Consider the following 6,000-nt stretch of genomic DNA (forward strand, 5'->3'; position numbering starts at 1 on the left):
CCGAAGGGTTGAGAAATACCTGAGATTTTCTTCCTTGGTCTTCATTACCACTAGCAGACAAAACTGCCATAGACCTGCTAAGTGTCTGTGATTATCATTACATACTTGTTGAGACATAGTATTCCTGCAGACCTCAGATTAATGGGAGAGCACTCCCAGATCACAAGCCACTCTGGGGATTTGTGTGGAAGACTTGGTGGTTTGTCAAGTTCATCATGTGTGCCAGACAGTCCTCACAACAGCTGGGATCCTGAATCATGCTAGGAGTCCAAGATGGAAATGATGTTATTTCGGTAAGGATGGTATAAGCTTAAAAAAACGTGAACAGCGCAGAACCAGGTGGTACAAGAGCAATCTGGCTTGCTGCAGCCCCTCTTCCTCTTCCTTCCTGAAGGTCTAATAGATTAAAAAAAAATCCAGCAGCATCTTGTAAATCCCATCAATTGAAACACCCTTCTCCATTACATTCACTGCACTGTGTTTGACAAGATGTTCCTGGGGGAATTGGCAAAAGAGAAGATGCATTGCTTGAAAGCAACCTCAACCCCATGATAAAGTCTAGTGCCAGCCTCAGATTTTCCATGAATCGGCAGTAAACACATCTCTGTCACTGTTCTTTAGAAGCATCTCTTTAGCCATGTGGGTAGTTTTAATCTAATTAGTGTAATCCAGTTACTGCCCTGCTGGGCAGTTGCAAAGACATTCTTGTCAGACTGGGATGGGGGTGGGGGAAATATCTAAAACAAATACTTGGGTGCCACCCTGAAGGAATGAGACCTGGGCCGATTGCATCTAGCACCCTCACATCATAGCTCTCCTGATCATCAGCTGCTGGTGTTTTAGATAGCAACAGCATCAGACTGTTCGGTTTCCTACATGATAGTTCTTGCTCCACAAAAAGGCATCGGCCAAAAGGCTCAGCTGCACTCCTTTGCTACGTCAACCGAGCAATTCAAAAATTTCAGAAGAAAAAACACATTTTAAAAAGAGCCATAAGAACTGGACAGTCTTACAGAGAGCTAGTGTGGTCTAGTGGTTGAAGTATCAGGCCAGGATCTGGGTAAACACAAGTTTTCATCCCCACTTGGCCATGGAAGATCATTGGTGACCTTGGGCCAGTCTAACCTACCTCGCAAGGTTGTTAGAATAAAACGGAGGAGAAGAAACTGGGATAAGTTGCTTTGGGTTCCCATTGGGGTGAAAGGCAGGCTATAAAGCGAGTAAGCAATTAAATTCAATTAGTACTGTTCTTTACAACCTAACGACATGTTTACCTAAACAGTACACATCACTCTTTAATTAGCTGGTTGCACTTGCGTGCTAAGGAGGGAAAGAATCCTAACTATTTGTACTCCAACTATCAAACCCTAACAGGGTAATATTAAGCAAAGTTAATCCAGTGTACGTCTATTGAATTTAGAAGAAGAAGACTGCAGATTTATACCCCGCCCTTCTCTCTGAATCAGAGACTCAGGCTGCAATCACACACACTAAATAATGTGCTTTCAATGCACTTTCCAACTATATTTTACTGTGTGAGCGGGCAAAATCCAGTTGGAAAGTGCATTGAAAGTGGGTTGAAAATGCATTATTTAGTGTGTGTGATCGCAGCCTCAGAGTGGCTCACAATCTCCTATATCTTCTCTCCCCATAACAGACATCCTGTGAGGTGGGTGGGGCTGAGAGGGCTCTCACAGCAGCTGCCCTTTCAAGGACAACCTCTGCCAGAGCTATGGCTGACCCAAGGCCATTCCAGCAGCTGCAACAGGAGGCGTGGGGAATCAAACCCGGTTCTCCCAGGTAAGAGTCCGCACACTTAACCACTACACCAAACTGGCTCTCAGTTAATACACGTAATGGGTGTATACTGGAGTAACTCTGCAGTGAATTGTGCTGCGGGTCACTTTTCTGCTTTCCATTTCCCAATAAAGCTTTCATTTATGACTAAATATTGCCCTGCTGCAGTATTGAAAATGTAACTAGAGGGTGGATTTTTGTTCTACAGCACAATCTGTAGACTGAAAGATTCAATCTGAATTGAGAAGCAGATTCATAAAGTAATCCAATGGAAAATTCATACGATTGCTTATTACGGCACCTGGAGAAATTGCTGAAACATACGCGCACTCAGGTAATGAAAGGTTTTTTCAGGCAGTATGTTCTAGGGATGTTCAGTCCAATGATGCCTAACAAACAACCCAAAATCCCATTCTTGAATTTGGTAATAAAATCAAATGTTCAGATCTGACCATTAATCTGGCACCTGATTCTCTGGGTGTCTTTCCCTGAGGAGCGGGTGAAAGGAGAAGCAAATGACTCAGCAGTTACATGTCTGACAGGCCATGTGCCCTCTAAGCTGCAGAGTCTTGTGAGGAAAAAAAATATTTTTTGTGTGAGCTACTGGGATCAAAGTTGTGAGCTACTGCATAAATTATTGTGCTCTGGGGCCATTTTTCCTGAGCTAAGACAAAAATGTGTGAGCTGGAGGCTAAAAATCTGTGAGCTAGCTCACGCTAACTCAGCTTAGAGGGGACACTGCTGACAGGGATATCATCCAACCACAATAGATTACTCATCCAGCTCAGCAGGACAATAATGACTGGCATATCTGAATAAGTACTCCCACTCTTTGCCAGTCATTGCACCATCTCACTGGTCTAGAAGAGAGCCTGTATCTATATAGGCGTTTACATGTGATCTATTTGGGTCTGTATATACCAGGAAGGGTCAAGGCACAGGCTCAGCCCTTCCCCCATGTGGTGGGTGGTGTGCGTGCCCTTTAAGAGACATCAGAGGCAAATGCTTTCCTGGCCCCTAGGCAAGAACACAGAGAAGGAGGGGAAAAGAGGTAGAGGTTCAGAAAGGGTGGGATAGAAGAAGAGACACAGGTCCCCCTCTCCAGCAATGGCCAGCATGCCTTCTGTATGGTTTACTTGTAGGGAGCAGGAAGGACTATGTTATGCCAGGGGAGAGACAGGGACTAAGGAAGAAGCAAACACAAGCAGGCACTGAAAACAAGGTGAGACACCAGAGATCAGAGATGAGAAAGAATCAGACTTTTCTGGGAGGAGGCTGCAGATTTACATACAAACTACTGTGTACTGAATTGGACCTTTGGTCCCTCAAAGTCAGTATTGTCTACACAGACTGGCAGCAGCTCTGCAGGGCCTCCAGCTGAGGTCTTTCACATCACCCACTGCCTGGTCCTTTTAACTGGGGATGCTGGGATTTGAACCTGGGACTTTCTGCATGCAAAGCAGAGGCTCTACCACTGAGCTACTGATCCAAACCTCCTCCACCCCATTTGGGATGTAAGATTTCTCAAAACCTTTAATTTCTAGTAAAATCAGCCCTGCCTTTCCCCTGATACAAATAAACCTTCCAGCTGCCCTTAGCATAGGGAGGGAGACAAAGAACGTCCTGGTCCTGACACAGCTGTAAAGACAGTAGGCAGCTGATAGGGTTTAAAACAAGGGTGTCGAACTCATTTATTATGAGGGCCGGATCCGATATAAATGAGACCTTGGCGAGCCAGGCCGTGTCAGACCGGGCCAAGTGTGTACCTATTTAAGATTAGATAGTAGGGATATAAACTTTGTAAAGGACACAGACAAATACAATTAAAGATTTTTTTAAAAAAACTTAAACCATGCTTAAAATATTAGCACTCATTGATCTTAAAGGTGCTTTCTTTAATTTCTCCCATGGGATCCAGGGAACTGGGTAAAGGAAAGCACCCTCAGGCTCTTTTCTTCTTTCCCCAGGGGACAAGGAGGGGGAGGAACCTCAGCCAATAGAAGGAAGAGAGGCTTGGCTCAGTAGCTCTGCTGTGTGATTGTGATAACCTGGCAATGCAAGCTCTTCCTTTCCCCCCTTCCACCCCAAGGGAGGCGCCTCAGCCAATGGAGAAAATAGAGGTTTTGCTCTGTAGCTCCTGTGTGATTGAGCAAGCCTTGGAAAGCAAGCTGTGACACAGATGGAAGCAGGAGAGAGGGAGAAGGAAGCAGACGGCAGCCAGTTGATCCGGGGCCTGATAGGAGCCCTCTGAGGGCCTGATTTGGCTCCCAGGCCAGATGTATGACATCCCTGGTTTAAAATATTTTAACCACAACGACCAGTGAGAGGAGGTGCCTGGGCTTGTTGTGCTACCTGAAACATACCTAACAAGCAGAAAATAAGGAACATAACCTCTAGCAGAAAATACAGGGAGGTGTGGGAAGACATTGCCAGACTCTGAGTGAAGTTCTGAATTTTTACAGACTCTCCATTTCTGCCCTTCGTCTCTTGGGCTTTCTTTTTGATCAAAATGGAATTGATTAAAAACTGATTGAAAATCTGGGTAAAGAGGAAGTAAAAGAATTTCTCTTTACAGCCCTGCTGCAAGTCATCTGGACAGGTACAGTATTGCTTGTGTGTGCCGAGGAATGGGTTGCACATGTACATGAAGGGCTTTTTTTGAGCAGGAACGCACAAGAACGCAGTTCCAGCTGGCTTGGCATCAGGGGGTGTGGCCTACTATGCAAATGAATTCCTGCTGGGCTTTTTCTACAAAAAATCCCTATGCGAAAGAATGGTAGTGCCAGGGGGTGTGGCCTAATATGCAAATGAGTTCCTGCTGGGCTTTTTCTACAAAAATAGCCCTGTGTACATGGAAGCAAGTAACACCACACCAAGGATCCTCAATGTTCCACTTTATGGTGTTCACCCCATTGATTACAATTCAGCCCTTCAAACGTTTGTGGCCCAGACTGATCTCCTCTCTAGGGTTGCCAATCTCCAGGTGGGGGCAGGGGATCCCCCGGTTTGGAGGCCCTCCCCCTGCTTCAGGGTCGTCAGAAAGCGGGGGGAGGGGAGGGAAATGTCTGCTGGGAACTCTGTTATTCCCTAGGAAGATTTATTCCCATAGAAAATCATGGAGAATTGATCTGTGGGTATCTGGGGCTCTGGGGCTGTTTTTTGGGGTAGAGGCACCAAATTTTCAGTATAGCATCTAGTACCTCTCCCCAAAATACCCCCCAAGTTTCAAAAAGATTGGACCAGGGGGTCCAGTTCTAGGAGCCCCAAAAGAAGGTGCCCCTATCCTTCATTATTTCCTATGGAAGGAAGGAATTGAAAAGGTGTGCCATCCCTTTAAATGTGAGGACCAGAACTCCCTTTGGAGTTCAATTATGCTTGTCACAGCCTTGATCTTGGCTCCACCCCTAAAGTCTCCTGGCTCCACCCCCAAAGTCCCCAGATATTTCTTGAATTGGACCTGGCAACCCTACTCCTCTCTCTTATTCTGGATTTAAGAGGTAAACCCATTAGCCTCTTGTTTTTGACCACTGGGGGTTGGTACACGTACAACATCATTCACAGTCCACTAGTAAGAAAGATCACGATTGACTCCCTTCATTTCCTTGCCACAAAGCCGCTGCAAACATCCACCGGAGATCTTGCCTCGCTTTTCACGTCCCCGCTGCCTGTTAAAACTACAAGACACGTGAGCGGGTTGAAACCGTTTTCGATATGCGCCTGGAGAACGGCCGCGGCTTCCTTTCTTTCTTCGGAGAGCGGTTTCAACGTTTCATCGAATGCGGTATCGTTTTTCTTTCCAACACGCGGTGGCGCTGTCGGCGACTGCAGGAAGACCGCGGCGTCCGTGGCGGGGGCGTCGCCAGCTGCGTTGGTTTCCTCGCAGCTCTGCAGGGCGGTCTCCTATCTCCGGCGCGCGGCTACGCGAGTCGGAAAGGGACGCTCCGAGCACGTTTATTTGGTAGGTAAGCACCGGGTTTGTTTCTTAAACACATCCAAGCTGTCTCTTTGCGCTACAGGCACTCTGCAGAGAATATGCTTTACAACAGAGAGTAACGCCGCAGACCGCTTTGCTCGTGTCCCCGCCTCCCTGTCATAGGCGGGGACTAGATCTGCCGTTGTGTGCGGCGAGAACTGGAAAGCGGCCGATGCTGCTAAGCACCCACGTCAGATCTATGTTGGGACGGCCCAAATTGTTTCTGTGCC

This window comes from Heteronotia binoei, chromosome 14, assembly GCF_032191835.1.
Source record: "Heteronotia binoei isolate CCM8104 ecotype False Entrance Well chromosome 14, APGP_CSIRO_Hbin_v1, whole genome shotgun sequence".
NCBI classification, from domain to species: Eukaryota; Metazoa; Chordata; class Lepidosauria; order Squamata; family Gekkonidae; genus Heteronotia; species Heteronotia binoei.